This window comes from Canis lupus, chromosome 28 (genome assembly GCF_003254725.2).
Source record: "Canis lupus dingo isolate Sandy chromosome 28, ASM325472v2, whole genome shotgun sequence".
NCBI lineage: Eukaryota > Metazoa > Chordata > Mammalia > Carnivora > Canidae > Canis > Canis lupus.
In genome coordinates, this window is record NC_064270.1 from 2116279 (window position 1) to 2133122 (window position 16844).

Here is a 16844-nt window from a genome sequence, read left to right on the forward strand (position 1 = left end):
TACTTCTATATAGAACACTGTAGGGAATACTAAAGAAATATGTAATGATCCAGAGAGAATTCAGCCTTTTAAGTAGGCTAAGCTTTATATGCTTAGAAATAATCTAAAAGTATATAGTATATTATATTGGGGTTCTCCAAAGAAACAGAATCAATAGGAGACACACACACACAAACACACACATATATACACACACATATATACATACGACAGAGAGAGAGAGAGAGAGAGGCAGGCAGAAATAGAGACACTAAGAGATTGAGATTGAGATTTTTATTGATTTTGACCAGTTGGTTCATGTGCTGTGGAAGCTGACAGGCTGGGAATCCAGAGAAGAATTGATTCTGGAATTCGAGTCTGAAGGCAGTCTATTGGCAGAATTCTCTCTTCCTCCAGGGTAGGTTGGCCTTTTCTTAAATTAAGGCCTTCAAGTGATTAGATCAGACCTACCCATATTATGGAAAGTAATCTCCTTTACACAAATTCTGCTGACTTATATGTTCATCACATATGAAAATATACCTTCACAGAAACATCTAGAATAATGTTTGACCAAGTATCTGGGTACTATTGCACAGTCAAGTTGACATAAAATTAGCCATTGCATATATTGAAGGACCATTTTGTTCAAACTGTAAGGAGTATTGGGTAAGTGCTATGGGTGGTAATAAAGGGAAAGGGAAACTTGTTTTGCTGTTTATTTCTTGCAGAGGAGATAAGCTTTGAAACGTGTTCTGAAGGCCAGGGAGTTTACGCCCCAGTGTACACAGTATGGAGAGCATCTCAAGGGGGTAGATCAGAATGAACAAGGGTAGAGTTGACTGTGGCATATACAGGGTTCTTGAGAAGATTTGTCCTGGCTGGACAGACTTATCTTAGAAGGTGAGGGAGGTTAAGACTGAAGAGGTGAGGCAAGCCCCACTGTGGTCTCTCCAACTTCACTACAGGGAGTAGAGAAGGTGCTTGCTCCAGCCTGAGTTGACAGCAGGCTGGTGCAGGGCTGTCTGCACAACCAACGTTCTATGCTATATTATATGCTATGAAAAGAATTCCTTTTGCTGGAAGCACTTCAAATGAAATATAGTTGCTTTAGATTTTTTGTTATAAAGTATTATCAACTTAATAAAAGTGCTTCAAAAGATCTGTTTGTGAAGAAATGTGGCAACTCCTATGTGAATTGCTGCTAGAAGTAATTCTAGTCTCTAAGGCTTGAAATATTTTTGGATCCATTATTCTGAAATAGAAATAGAGCTCAATAACTTTTTTTCTCCCACACAAATTAAATACTTTATTTTTTAGAATGTAATAGGTTTAAAAACACTTTATGATATAGAAAAAAACCCTCTACCAATACAAATAATTATTATCACAGAGAAAAATAGCACAAATAGTGTGTGGTGGTTTGGTGCAAAATGGCCTGTAATGTCTCTACCTCTTTGCAATATGAATCTGCTTGTTTCTTCCATCAAGTGTTAAGAGTCTGTTTCTCCACCCTTGATGCTGGACTTTGACATGTGACTGATCTGGCCAGGGGGACATGAGCAGGCATGATGCAGCCAGAGGTACCATGTGCAGTAAGCCACTCCTTGAGTTCTCCCCCCTTGGAGTGCTGCTTGCTACTACATAGAGAAGCTCGGGAGGAAGTCCACATGGAAAGGGAGGCCCAGCCTTCCCCACTGAGCCCAGTCCTTAACTGTCCTGGATCCAGTGCAGCAGCATGGAAGTTGGGTAAGGGCAGCAGAAGAGCTGCCCTTGGAATGTGAATTGTGAAAAATGGAATTGTGAGACGTTGTGCCCAAGATTGTGAATCCGAGAAACCACCAAGGAGCCGACACCGATGCAAGTACATGAGGATTTATTTACAAGCTCGAGCTTGTATACTCCAAGTATACTCCATACAGCAGAGCAGGGACTTGGACCCCGAGACTAAGAAGCACAGCAGTGTTATAGGGGCCAGTGGCCAATGAGATTGTAACACACGTAGGAAGTTGCACAGTCATGTCGGTCCACACGCATGGGCTAATTGAATCACAATTTACCCTATAGCAACCATTTGAACTAGCCTATCATTCTGGTTAGAATTGGCGCGCAGGTTTGGCGGGCAAAAGACGGGTTTACATTTTAAGGGCGGTTAGAGGTTCCGCATTCCTATGCGGGCTGGTTTCCGGTGAGAGTGTGCTTAATAGTTAGACTAGGGTGAGGGAGTGCCTTAAGCAATAGGCAGGTCGTGTGGGGGGTTTTACATGAGATGGCGGGTGTAGCACAGAATGGAGTTAGTCCTGCTCTGCTTGTCCAGGGGTAGGGGATTTTTGTTAGATTTCCTGGGTCCCACAGAGAAAGAAGAAATCATTGCCCTTTAAGCAACTAAGTTTTGGGTAGTTTGTTACCCAGCAATAACGAATGGAAACATTGTATGATAAATGGGTGGAATCTATTTCTGTTTTCTAGTCCTGGCTCCACAGTCCAGTGAGGGAGGCAGAAATAGAAGCAGGTCACTCAGTGGTGAATTCCAAGGAAGGGCTCTGGGCTTCTGTGATCTTGATCTCTCCTCTGCCTCCGTTCCTCATCTCTAAGGATCAGATACTGTCTTCTGTAGGACAGACATTGAAGAGCATTTGGAGGAACTAGAGAAAGTAGACTATTTCTGGTCTTCACTGGAAGTGTTTCCTATTACTAAAGTCAGACTCATACTTCTGTTTCTTAGAAGTGAAATGCTGAAAGAGCCCCAATATATTTCTTTTCCTTTTGTTAATTGAGTGTTCTTAATATTCTGATATTTGTCCTGTGAGCAAGGGAATGCCCGTGAATATTCCTCCTTAAGTTTCCTCATGTTCAGAATCTTTTGGAAAATCTGTCTGTTGGTTCAGGCCCTTCACCCAGTAATCATCCTTGGTTCACCTTATTCACACACATAGTGGAGTGTTTCTGCTGAGGTCTCCCAGGGTCATTGGATAAGATGGCATGCACTGTTTTGAGCTGAGTCCCATCTGCCCCACATTATTTTCTCCCTTACTTGCTCTGTTGCTGTGCTCCTTGGGATCCTAAATTACATATACTGGCCTTTAAGTCTGCAGCATGTCTCCTTTCTCTTGCTTTTTTTTTTTTTAAGTTTATTTATTCAAGTAATTTCTTCATCCAACATGGGGCTCAGACTCATGACCCTGAGATCAAGAACTGCATGTTCCACTGACTGAGCCAACCAATTGCCTGCTCCTCCCACCATTTGCTTTTGGCTAAGAACTTAGTACCAGGTTCCATCAGTTTCCCTCTGGGGGCCCATTCTCCTCCCATGAGGCAGCATTGGTGGGCGTACCTGGAGTCTACTCTTATATAATCTACTGGAATAGTTTAAAGATATGGCTCTAGGGGATCCCTGGGTGGTGCAGCGGTTTAGCGCCTGCCTTTGGCCCAGGGCGTGATCCTGGAGACCCGGGATCGAATCCCACATCGGGCTCCTGGTGCATGGAGCCTGCCTCTCCCTTTGCCTGTGTCTGTGCCTCTCTCTCTCTCTCTCTCTCTCTCTCTCTCTCTGTGACTATCATAAAAAAAAAAAAAGATATGGCTCTAAGTTTTACATAGTTGCAATAGTTTAAGGATATGTTATAACATATGTAATACATATATAGTTATGATAGTTTAAAGATAGGGACTGCAGTTCTAAAACACAGTATTTTTCTGTGGTTTGTGATATAAATTTGCAAATGAACTGAGAATGATAGTTAGATATCTTATAAGCTAGACCCAACTATCTGAAGCATGTCTTACTGCTTTAAAATAACCACTTTTGGGCAGCCCCAGTGGCCCAGCGGTTTAGTGCCGCCTTCAGCACAGGGCGTGATCCTGGAGACCCAGGATTGAGTCCCATGTCAGGCTCCCTGCATGGAGCCTGATTCTCCCTCTGCCTGAGTCTCTGCCTCTCTCTCCCTCCCTCCCTCTCTCTCTCTCTCTCTCTCTCTCTGTGTCTCTCATGAATAAAAAAATAAAATCTTTAAAAAAAACCCACTTTTGAAATATCCAGATTATTGTCTTTCTTGAATTTTTAGCAAATATACCCATTACTTTGGCCAATAATAAAGTTCAGGAAAAAGCATGTTATTATTTAATACTTCAAATGTGAATTCCATGTTATCTTCTGTATCCATAACAAAGCCAGCAATACACTTTGTCTTTCCAATAGCAATGCCACAGTGAGATAAAAAAGAAAAAACATACATATAAGTCATCATAGGCTACCATATTTGGTGAAATATGGCTATGAAACCTTGGGCAAGTGGCTTAACCTTCTCTAAGCCATGTGTAAAATGGTGATAAAACAGCTTCTCCACCTCCTGGCACTGCTGTGAGAATTAAATGATGCTCTGAATTATTTTAGGAGGTTTAAAATTAAAAATTATTATTTTAGGAGATTAAAAATTAAACTATTGTCTTTAATTGTTTCTGAGTTGCTGAGTAAACTTTAGTCTGTGGTATATGTGTGTTTTATGATTTCTTCGCTTTTGGTAATTGCATATAAGTTTTCTGGTAGTTGCTGTTTTACTCTGTTGCATTTAAAATTTTTAATTCATTTTATATTTTAAAATAAACTCATTGTTTTTGAAGTTCAGTATATTGATAAGTCTAAATAACAAAGCTTTGTCTCAGACTGTTTTTTTAGTGAGTGGCATATAGAGATTTTGTGCAGTTACTCTATCATCTTCCCTAAAATCCTCAGAGTCAATGTGAATTGATTTTATTGAACTTTATTTTAGTGTTTATTCCAGTAAAGAGTAGGAGTAGGGTAATCTTTATATCTTAGGGTTTGTGCCTTGCTACCCGGTGGTCTCGTGACGGCTGGTCGGTGGCCCACATATGAACTGCTTGTGGGAGAGCTTTCTTTCCTGGCTGCATCAAGAGAATAAGGCTTTAAGGTTCTTGCTAGTGTGTGATAGCATGTTTTATGTCCTTGTTTGTGTACATATGTCTTCGGTAACTTGGATTGCTATTTTGCATTGGATTTTTGACTCCAAGGTTGTAATTTTTCATCTGTAACTTATGAAATTTAAGTTTTCTTCTCTGTTAAAAGAGCTTTTGGGCAGCCCGGGTGGCTCAGTGGCCTAGCACCGCCTTCACCCCAGGGCCTGATCCTTGAGACCCGGGGGTCGAGTCCCATGTAGGGCTCCCTGCATGGAGCCTTCCCCTCCCTCTGCCTGTGTCTGTGCCTCTCCCTCCCTCTCTCTCTCTCTCTCTCTCTCTCTCTCTCATGAATAAACAAAATCTTAAAAAAGCTTTTATCATGTGCAAATAAATGCTTACTCCAAATAAAAAAAAAACGATTTTTTTTATCAGTAATTCCTAACAATTTGTAATTGTGGCCTTTTAAGGCCTCTAGTCCCTGAGATCAAGAGTTGCATGCTCTATCAACTAAGCCAGCCAGATGCCCCTAGAATTATTTTTAAAGACATTTGGATCACATTTCACTATATTTGAATTTCATTACAACTTTGAACTTAGTCTGATGTGTTAATGTGTTGCAGTTATTTAAAGATCAATTGTTTCTTCCCAATTGGTATTGTAAAAGAATGAAAAATAATGTGTTATTGTTACTGTTTTCTAAGTTTCTGCTATGGTACTTGATCAGCATTTGAGATAGTGAATAGTGTTGATTTTAGTTTCAGTTACCAATGAAATTCCCAGCTAATTCTGGCTCCTCTCTGAGAGAAATTGATCTACTCAACATTTATTAAATGCATTTTATGTGATAGTCATTTGGGTAGAAGGAAGACATATAAAAGTAAACAAAGTAAGATAGGTTATCTGTCTTTGGGGGAGATTACAGCCAGTAAGGGAGGAAGTCATTAATTAAAGAATACAGTAGCTGTAAAGTTTCAACTGTGATCATTGTTAATGAAATAAAAGTTCTTCATTGATGATCTAAAGACCTGTACATGTGAGATTTCCTCTGGATGGTCAGATCATGAGGGGAAGGAAGAACATTGCAGGACAGCATATATAGAGTTCCTGTGGTAGGAAGGAGCTGGGAAGTCCTGAAGTAAGTAAGGCCACTGTTCCTGGACTGGAGAGGGAGAGGGCAGTACAAGATGATATTGGCTTGAAATAGTGGTGAAAGCACACCAGGCTATGTAGGCTGTGTTATACAAGGATCTTGAAGTATAATTTAGATTTTGTAAAATTCACTTATTTTCAGCATACACTTCCATAAAGTTAATTAATTTGAAGTTATGCACCTATTTTGAGACCTTTCCATTGCTCCCAAAAGTTCTCTGGTGACCATTAGCAGTTAATGCCTATCCCTACCCCAACACTAGACAAGCACTGATATACTTTGTCCCCATGAATTTGTCTATTCAAGAAACTTCATAAAAATAGTCATGAAATTTGTAGTCTTTTGTGTCTAACTTTTTTTACTTTTTATGTTTTTGAGGTTCATCTGTGTTGTAGCATGTATCATTAGTTTGTTCATTTTAATTACTGAGTAGTATTCCATTATGTGGTTGTGCCACGTTTTATCAGTTTATGGAAATTTGGAATGTTTCTAGGTTTTGGCTCTTATGAATAATGCTGCTGTGGAATTCAAATATATGTGTCTCTATGTAGACTTAAATTTTCATTTTTCTTGGATTGATTCCCAGGAGTGGAAATTTCTGGGTCAAATGATAAATTTATGTTTAACTTTTTAAGAAACTGCCAAACTATTATCCAAGGTGTCTCTACCACTTTACATTTTCACTGGCAATAATACATGAGGGCTCCAGTTTCTCCACATCCTACAGCTGATAGTGACTGTCTTTTTTATTATAGCCATTCTAGTGGGGATATAATGTTATCTCATTGTGATTTTAATTTGCAGATAAGTTCATGAGCTTATTAGTTATTTGTATATATTCTTTTTAAAAAAGATTTTATTATTTATTCATGAGACACACACACACAGAGAGAGAGAGAGAGAGAGAGGCAGAGACAAGGCAGAGGGAGAAGCAGGCTCCATGCCCGATGTGGGACTTGATCCCAGGTCCCCGGGATCAGGCCCTGGACTGAAGGTGGCGCTAAACCGCTGAGCCACCCGGGCTGTCCTTGTATATATTCTTTGGTGAAATGTCTCTTAAAAGCTTTTGCCCATTTTTAAATTGGGTTGTTTGTCTTCTTGATTTGTAGGAGTTCTTTTTTTATGATTTTATTTATTCATGAGAGATAGAGAGAGAGGTAGAGACACAGGCAGAGGGAGAAACAGGCTCCATATGCCCTGGGCTGAAGGCAGGTGCTAAACTGCTTAGCCACCCAGGCGTCCGTCCCTGTAGGAGTTCTTTATATATTCTGGATACAAATCTTTTATCCGATATATAATTGCCAAATATTTTTTCACTCTTTAGTTTTCTTAATGATGTCTTTTAAAGCACAGAAGTCTAAAATTTGACCAAAACTAATTTGTCACTATTTTCTTTTTTGAGTAAAATGCAAAAAGGTAGTCATTGCAGCCATAGTGTTATGGGTTAGATAACCCAGGAAAAGGGAACACAGAATGAGAAGCAGAGAGGGTAAAATGGAGCTTTGGGGAATCCTAACATTTAATATTCTGTTAGTGGAAACAGATTTGCAAACATGAAGGAGAAGTAAGAGGAAAAAATATGAGAATATTGTATCATGTAAATCAAAAGAAGAGAGTATTTGAAGACGAGGAAGGATAAATGTGTCAAGTCAGATAACATAAGGGCTAGAGAATGGGTCAACCACAAAGTCAAAGAACAAATCAAAAAGTTCATGGAAACAACTGAAAATGAAAACACAACAGTCAAAAACCTTTGGGATGCAGCAAAAACAGTTCTAAAAGAGAAGTTTATAGCAAAGACCTACATCAGGAAACAAGAAAAATCTCAAATGAATAGCCTATCCTTCCATCTAAAGAGCTAGAAAAAGAACAAACAAATCCCAAACCAGAAATACTGAAGATTAGAGAAGAAATAAACGAAATAGAAAGAAAAAGCAATAGAACAGATCAATGAAACCAGGAGCTGGTTCTTTGAAAAGATCAATAAAATTGATTAATCTCTACCCAGTCTCATCAAAAAAAAAAAAAAAAAAAGACTGAAAATCACAAATGAAAGAGGGTAAATAACACCACAAAAATATAAGCAAATACAAGAGAATATTATGAAAAACTGTATGTCAACAAACTGGACAACCTGGAGGAAGGGCAAGATGGCAGAAGAGTAGGGTCCCCAAGTCACCTGTCCCCACCAAATTACCTAGATAACCATCAAATCATCCTGAAAACCTACGAATTTGGCCTGAGATTTAAAGAGAGACACCTGGAATGCTACAGTGAGAAGAGTTCGGCTTCTATCAAGGTAGGAAGACGGGGAAAAAGAAATAAAGACACAAAAGGCCTCCAAGGGGGAGGGGCCCCGCGAGGAGCCGGGCTGAGGCCGGGGCGAGTGTCCCCAGGACAGGAGAGCCCTGTCCCGGAGAAGCAGGAGCTGCACCAACCTTCCCGGGCGGAAAGGGGCTCGCAGGGAGGTGGAGCAGGACCCAGGAGGGCGGGGATGCCCTCGGGCTCCCGGGGACACTAACAGACACCTGCGCCCCGGGAGAGTGCGCCGAGCTCCCTAAGGGCTGCAGCGCGCACGGCGGGACCCGGAGCAGCTGGGGGGGCTCGGGGGCGGCTCCGCGGAGGGGGCTGCGGGGCGGGAGCGCGAATCCAACAGCGCAGGCCCCGGAGCTCAGGGCGCCGGGACACAGCCCAGGATCCGGCCTCCCCCGGGACAGGCAGAGGCTGGGAGGGCCCAGGACAGCGAGGACGCTCCTGCCCCAGCTGAGCAGATCAGCGGCCCCGCCCTGGAGTCTCCAGGCCCTGCAGACCGAGAGCCCCGGAGTTACTGCGGGGGCTGACTCCAGGGCTCCAGAGCTGGCCCCGCCACTGCGGTTGTTCCTCCTGGGGCCTCACGGGGTAAACAACCCCCACTGAGCCTCACAGTGGCCTCACAGGATAAACAGCTTAAATATCTTTCGCTGAGCAACTCCCCCAATTGCTAATACCTGAAAATCAGCACAGCAGGCCCCTCCCCCAGAAGACCAGCTAGACGGACAGTGGAAGCACAAATTATTGACCAAGCAGTACTGGAAAGTTCCAGGGAAGTCAAGGGACTTACAGTATAGAGAATCAGAGGATACTCCCCCCTCCCCCCCTTTTTTTTTGTTTGTTTTTGCTTTTTGATTTCTGTTTGCTTCCCCCCTTTTTTTCTTTTTTACCCTTTTTCTTCTCTTTTTTCTTTTTTTCTCTTTTTCTCTTTTTTCTTTTTCTTTCCTTCTTTCTCTTCTTTCTTTTTCTCCTTTTCCCAATACAACTTGTTTTTGGCCACTCTGCACTGAGCAAAATGACTAGAAGGAAAACCTCACCTCAAAAGAAAGAATCGGAAACAGTCCTCTCTCCCACAGAGTTACAAAATCTGGATTACAATTCAGTGTCAGAAAGCCAATTCAGAAGCACTATTATAAAGCTACTGGTGGCTCTAGAAAAAAGCATAAAGGACTCAAGAGACTTCATGACTGCAGAATTTAGATCCAATCAGGCAGAAATTAAAAATCAATTGAATGAGATGCAATCCAAACTAGATCCCTAAGGATGAGGGTTAACGAGGTGGAAGAATGAGTGAGTGACATAGAAGACAAGTTGATAGCAAAGAGGGAAACTGAGGAAAAAAGAGACAATTAAAAGATCATGAGAATATGGGATCCCTGGGTGGCTCAGTGAGTTTAGCGCCTGCCTTCAGCCTGGGGTGTGATCCTGGAGACGCAGGATCGACCCCACATCGGGCTCCCTGCATGGAGCCTGCCTCTCCCTCTGCCTGTGTCTCTGCCCCTCTCTCTCTCTCTCTCTAACTCATGAATAAATAAATAAAATTTTTTTAAAATTTTTATTTATTTCTGATAGTCACAGAGAGAGAGAGAGAGAGAGGGGCAGAGACACAGGCAGAGGGAGAAGCAGGCTCCATGCACCGGGAGCCCGATGTGGGATTCGATCCCGGGTCTCCAGGATCGCGCCCTGGGCCAAAGGCAGGCGCCAAACCGCTGCGCCACCCAGGGATCCCTAAATAAATAAAATCTTAAAAAAAAATAAAAGATCATGAGGATAGATTAAGGGAAATAAGAGACAGCCTGAGGAAGAAAAACCTACGTTTAACTGGGGTTCCCGAGGGTGCCGAAAGGGCCAGAGGGCCAGAATATGTATTTGAACAAATCATAGCTGAGAACTCTCCTAATCTGGGAAGGGAAACAGGCATTCAGATCCAGGAAATAGAGAGATCCCCCCCCCTAAAATCAATAAAAATCGTTCAGCACCTCGACATTTAATAGTTATGCTTGCAAATTCCAAAGATAAAGAGGAGATCCTTAAAGCAGCAAGAGACAAGAAATCCCTGACTTTTATGGGGAGGAATATTAGGGTAACAGCAGACCTCTCCACAGAGACCTGGCAGGCCAGAAAGGGCTGACAGGATATATTCAAGATCCTAAATGAGAAAAACATGCAACGAAGAATACTTTATCCAGCAAGGCTCTCATTCAGAATGGAAGGAGAGATAAAGAGCTTCGAAGACAGGCAGGAACTGAAAGAATATGTGACCTCCAAACCAGCTCTGCAAGAAATTTTAAGGGGGACTCTCAAAATTCCCCTTTAAGAAGAAGTCCAATGGAACAATCCACAGAAACAGGGACTGAATAGGTATCATAATGACACTAAACTAATATCTTCCAATAGTAACTCTGAACGGGAATGGGCTTAATGACCCCATCAAAAGGCGCAGGGTGTCAGACTGGATAAAAAAAGCAGGACCCATCTATTTGCTGTCTACAAGAGACTCATTTTAGACAGAAGGACACCTACAGCCTGGAAATAAAAGGTTGGGGAACCATTTACCATTCAAATGGTCCTCAAAAGAAAGCAGAGGTAGACATCCTTATATCAGATAACCTAAAATTTACCCCGAAGACTGTAGTGAGAGATGAAGAGGGACACTATATCATACTTAAAGGACTTAACAATCCTCAATATATATGCCCCGAATGTGGGAGCTGCCAAATATATCAATCAATTAATAACCAAAGTTAAGACATACTTAGATAATAATACACTTATACTTGGTGACTTCAATCTAGCGCTTTCTACACTCTATAGGTCTTCTAAGCACAACATCTCCAAAGAAATGAGAGCTTTAAATGATACACTGGACCAGATGGATTTCACAGATATCTACAGAACTTTACATCCAAACTCAACTGAATACACATTCTTCTCAAGTGCACATGGAACTTTCTCCAGAATAGACCACATACAGGGTCACAAATCAGGTCTGAACTGATACCAAAAGATTGGGATCGGCCCCTGCATATTCTCAGACCATAATGCCTTGAAATTAGAACTAAATCACAACAAGAAGTTTGGAAGGACCTCAAACACATGGAGGTTAAGGACCATCCTCCTAAAAGATGAAAGGGTCAACCAGGAAATTAAGGAAGAATTAAAAAGATTCATGGAGGGATCCCTTGGTGGCGCAGCGGGTTGGCACCTGCCTTTGGCCCAGGGTGCGATCCTGGAGACTCTGGATCGAATCCCACATCAGGCTCCCGGTGCATGGAGCCTGCTTCTCCCTCTGCCTATGTCTCTGCCTCTCTCTCTCTCTCTCTCTGTGACTATCATAAATAAATAAAAAATTAAAAAAAAAGATTCATGGAAACTAATGAGAATGAAGATACAACCGTTCAAAATCTTTAGGATGCAGCAAAAGTAGTCCTAAGGGGGAAATACATCGCAGTAAAAGCATCCATCCAAAAACTGGAAAGAACTCAAATACAAAAGCTAACCTTACACCTAAAGGAGCTACAGAAAAAAAAAAAAAAGCAAATAGATCCTACACCCAGCAGAAGAAGAGAGTTAATAAAAATTCGAGCAGAATTCAACGAAATCAAGACCAGAAGAACTGTGGAACAGATCAACAAAAGTTGATCTTTGAAAGTTGGTTCTTTGAAAGAATTAATAAGATAGATAAACCATTAGCCAGCCTTATTAAAAAGAAGAGAGAGAAGACTCAATAAAATCATGAATGAGAAAGGAGAGAGCACTACCAACACCAAGGAAATACAAACGATTTAAAAAACATATTATGAACAGTTATACGCCAATAAATTAGGCAATCTAGAAGAAATGGACGCATTTCTGGAAAGCCACAAACTACCAAAACTGGAACAGAAAGAAATAGAAAACCTGAACAGGCCAATAACCAGGGAGGAAATTGAAGCAGTCATCAAAAACCTCCCAAGACACAAAAGTCCAGGGCCAGATGGCTTCCCTGGGGAATTCTATCAAACGTTGAAAGAAGAAACCATACCTATTTTACTAAAGCTGTTTGGAAAGATAGAAAGAGATGGAGTACTTCCAAATTCGTTCTATGAGGCCAGCATCACTTTAATTCCAAAACCAGACAAAGACCCCACCAAAAAGGAGAATTACAGACCAATATCCCTGATGAACATGGATGCAAAAATTCTCAACAAGATACTAGCCAATAGGATGCAACAGTACATTAAGAAAATTATTCACCATGACCAAGTAGGATTTATCCCCAGGATGCAAGGCTGGTTCAACACTCATAAAACAATCAATGTGATTATCATATCAGCAAGAGAAAAACCAAGAACCATATGATCCTCTCATTAGATGCAGAGAAAGCATTTGACAAAATACAGCATCCATTCCTGATCAAAACTCTTCAGATTGTAGGGATAGAGGGAACATTCCTCGACATCTTAAGAGCCATCTATGAAAAGCCCACAGCAAATATCATTCTCAATGGGGAAACGCTGGGAGTCTTTCCCCTAAGATCAGGAACAAGACAGGGATGTCCACTCTCATCACTGCTATTCAACATAGTACTGGAAGTCCTAGCCTCAGCAATCAGACAACAAAAAGACATTAAAGGCATTCAAGTTGGCAAAGAAGAAGTCAAACTCTTCCTCTTCGCCGATGACATGATACTCTACATAGAAAACCCGAAAGCCTCCACCCCAAGATTGCTAGAACTCATACAGCAATTTGGTAGCATGGCAGGATACAAAATCAATGCCCAGAAGTCAGTGGCATTTCTATACACTAACAATGAGACTGAAGAAAGAGAAATTAAGGAGTCAACCCCATTGACAATTGCACCCAAAAGCATAAGATACCTAGGAATAAATCTAACCAAGGAGGTAAAGGATCTATACCCTAAAAACTATAGAACACTTCTGAAAGAAATTGAGGAAGACACAAAGAGATGGAAAAATATTCCATGCTCATGGATTGGCAGAATTAATATTGTGAAAATGTCAATGTTACCCAGGGCAATTTCCACGTTTAATGCAATCCCTATCAAAATACCATGGACTTTCTTCAGAGAGTTAGAACAAATTATTTTAAGATTTGTGTGGAATCAGAAAAGACCCCGAATAGCCAGGGGAATTTTAAAATAGAAAGCCATATCTGGGGGCCTCACAATGCCAGATTTCAGGTTGTCCTACAAAGCTGTGGTCATCAAGACAGCGGAGGCCTCTTCCCCAACCTGGCGCGCGTCCTGCAGGGGCGCCTCTGGCCTCCGGAACTGCAGCCCGCCGCCCGATGGCACCGCCGATGTCGCGGCGTCGCCGGCCTCCCTTCCCTGGACAGCATGCCGAACGTGCTCGTGCGGGCCGTGGTGGCCTTCTGGGGGTCCCCGAGCGGCGCCACCGGAGCCCAATCGCGGGCCCAACCGTCGGCCGGAGGGCGCAGACCCGAGGCGAGGCCCGCCCCCGGGGGAGAGGAGCTGCCCCCCCGGGCTGCTGAGGCCTAAAGAGGGACCCTGCCCCCGGGAGCCGACGCCGTCCGTGCGCAGCGGGGCGCCGAGGAGCCCGAGCAGGAGCCGGAGCGCCTTCTGCCGAGACCTGCTGCGCCGACAGGTGCTGTCTTAACGGACTGGGACGTGGACCTTTCCCTCTCCTTCTGGGACTGGGAGCAGGGAGGCTTGGTTCTTTCAACTCCTCAGGGTCGGACTTTAATTTTTACTGGGAGCTGTGCTGCCCTTTCAAGGTTTTTCAATAGTTAGTGTTTGCATTTCCAACCTCAGAGAATTCCAGGCAGGCGCTCCCCTTCCCCCACCAGTGACATACTTGTGCAAGCGGTCATCGTTGCATCATGGGGCAGATGTGGGAGCTTCCTGTTTAAAAAAAAAATTACAAAAAAAGATTACAAAAATGTCGAATACCACTCTAATTTTTTGGAAGATTCTTTTCCTCATAAAAACATTATCACACAAAAGGTTTATTATCTTTAAATAAAACAATTATTCTTAAATCTCTCAAATTTCTAAACATGGTAAGTATCAGTAGATAAAATCCATGTAAACAAAAAGTATCTTTGGGGTCCTCGATAATGATTAAGAATATACAGGTGTCCTGAGACTAAAAAGGTTGAGAACTACTGGCCTAGAGAGACAAGAGTTAAAATCGATAAAAGGAAAACATGTAGCCAGCAATACTGGCACAAAAACAAACATATAGATCAATGGAACAGAATAGAGAACCCAGAAGTGGACCCTGAACTTTATGGTCAACTAATATTCGATAAAGGAGGAAAGACTATCCACTGGAAGAAAGACAGTCTCTTCAATAAATGGTGCTGGGAAAATTGGACATCCACATGCAGAAGAATGAAACTAGACCACTCTCTTGCACCATACACAAAGATAAACTCAAAATGGATGAAAGATCTAAATGTGAGACAAGATTCCATCAAATCCTAGAGGAGAACACAGGCAACACCCTTTTTGAGCTTGGCCACAGCAACTTCTTGCAAGGTACATCCACGAAGGCAAAAGAAACAAAAGCAAAAATGAACTATTGGGACTTCATGAAGATAAGAAGCTTTTGCACAGCAAAGGATACAGTCAACAAAACTAAAAGACAACCTACAGAATGGGAGAAGATATTTGCAAATGACATATCAGATAAAGGGCTAGTGTCCAAGATCTATAAAGAAATTATTCAACTCAACAGCAAAGAAACAAACAATCCAATCATGAAATGGGCAAAAGACGTGAACAGAAATCTCACAGAGGAAGACATGGCCAACATGCACATGAGAAAATGCTCTGCATCACTGGCCATCAGGGAAATAGAAATGAAAACCACAATGAGATACCACCTCACACCAGTGAGAATGGGGAAAATTAACAAGGCAGGAAACCACAAATGTTGGAGAGGATGCGGAGAAAAGGGAACCCTCTTGCACTGTTGGTGGGAATGTGAACTGGTGCAGTCACTCTGGAAAACTGTGGAGGTTCCTCAGTTAAAAATAGAGCTGCCCTATGACCCAGCAATTGCACTGTTGGGGATTTACCCCAAAGATACAGATGCAATGAAACGCTGGGACACCTGCACCCCGATGTTTCTAGCAGCAATGTCCATGATGGCCAAACTGTAGAAGGAGCTTCGGTGTCCATTGAAAGATGAATGGATAAAGAAGATGTGGTTTATGTATACGATGGAATATTACTCAGCCATTAGAAACGACGAATACCCACCATTTGCTTCGACATGGATGGAACTGGAGGGTATTATGCTGAGTGAAGTAAGTCAATCGGAGAAGGACAAACAGTGTATGTTCTCATTCATTTGGGGAATATAAAAATAGTGAAAGGGAATAAAGGGGAAAGGAGAAGAAATGGGTAGGAAATATCAGAAAGGGAGACAAAACATAAAGACTCCTAACTCTGGGAACCGAGCTGGGGGTTGTGGAAGGGGAGGCGGGTGGGGGGTGGGAAAAACTAAGAACTTTTCCTGTAAGGTTGGGAACAAGACAAGGATGTGCACTCTTACCACTTTTTAAAGAAAGATTTTATGTATTTATTCATGGGAAACACAGAGAGAGGGAGACAGAGAAATATGAAGAGGGAGAAGCAGGCTCCCTGCAAGGAGTCCTATGTGGGACTCGATCCTGCACCCTGGGATCAAGCCCTGAGCTGAAGGCAGACACTCAACTCCTGAGACACCCAGGTGTCCCCACTCTTACCACCCTTATTCAACATAGTACTGGAAGTCCTAGCTATAGCAGTCAAACAACAAAAATAAAGAAAAGGCATCTGAATTGGTAAGGAAGAAGTAAGACTTTCAGTATTTGCAGATGACATGATACTATATATAGAAAACCTAACCTACTCCACCAAAAAAAAAAAACTATTAGAACTGATAAATGAATTCAGTAATGTTGCAGGATACAAAAATCAATGTGCAGAAATTTGTTGCATTTATATTCACTAATAATGAAGCAACAAAAAGAAAATAATCCCATTTATAGTTGCACCAAAAATAATAAAATACCTTAGGAATAAATCTAACCAAAGAGGTGAAAGACCTGTACTCTGAAAACTATAAAACATGTGATTAAAGAAATTGAAGATGACACAAGGAAATGGAAAGACAGTCTGTACTCATAGATCAGAAGAACAAATATTGTTAAAATGTCTGTACTATCCAAAGGAGTCTACACATTTAATGCAATCTCTTATCAAAATGCTACCAGCATTTTTCACAGAGCTAGAACAAACAATCCTAAAATTTGTTAGGAACCACAAGAGACCCTAAAGGGCCAAAGCAATCTTGAAAAAGAAAAGCTGGAGGCATCACAATTCCAGACTTCAAGTTATATTTCAAAGCTGTGGTAATCAAAACAGTATGGTAGTACAAAAATAGACATATTTGGAACAGAATAGAAAATCCAAAAACAAACCCACAATTGTATGGTCAGGTAATCTTTGACAAAGCAGAAAAGAATATCCAATAGGAAA

The 16844-nt window shown here is 41.8% G+C and overlaps 1 protein-coding gene across 5 annotated transcripts in view; it reads left to right on the forward strand.

Moving 5' to 3' along the window:
• The window catches only part of MARCHF8 (membrane associated ring-CH-type finger 8), a 157979-nt gene that overhangs the window by 35355 nt on the left and 105780 nt on the right, over positions 1 to 16844 (forward strand). The window contains exon 1 of one of the 5 annotated variants that reach the window (XM_025466394.3): positions 13800 to 13959. The exons of the other annotated variants lie outside the window; for them this stretch is intronic. The gene's annotated coding sequence lies outside the window, so the exon portion shown is untranslated. Of the gene's footprint in view, positions 1 to 13799; positions 13960 to 16844 lie in introns of those variants that run through there. 5 annotated transcript variants of the gene reach the window in all.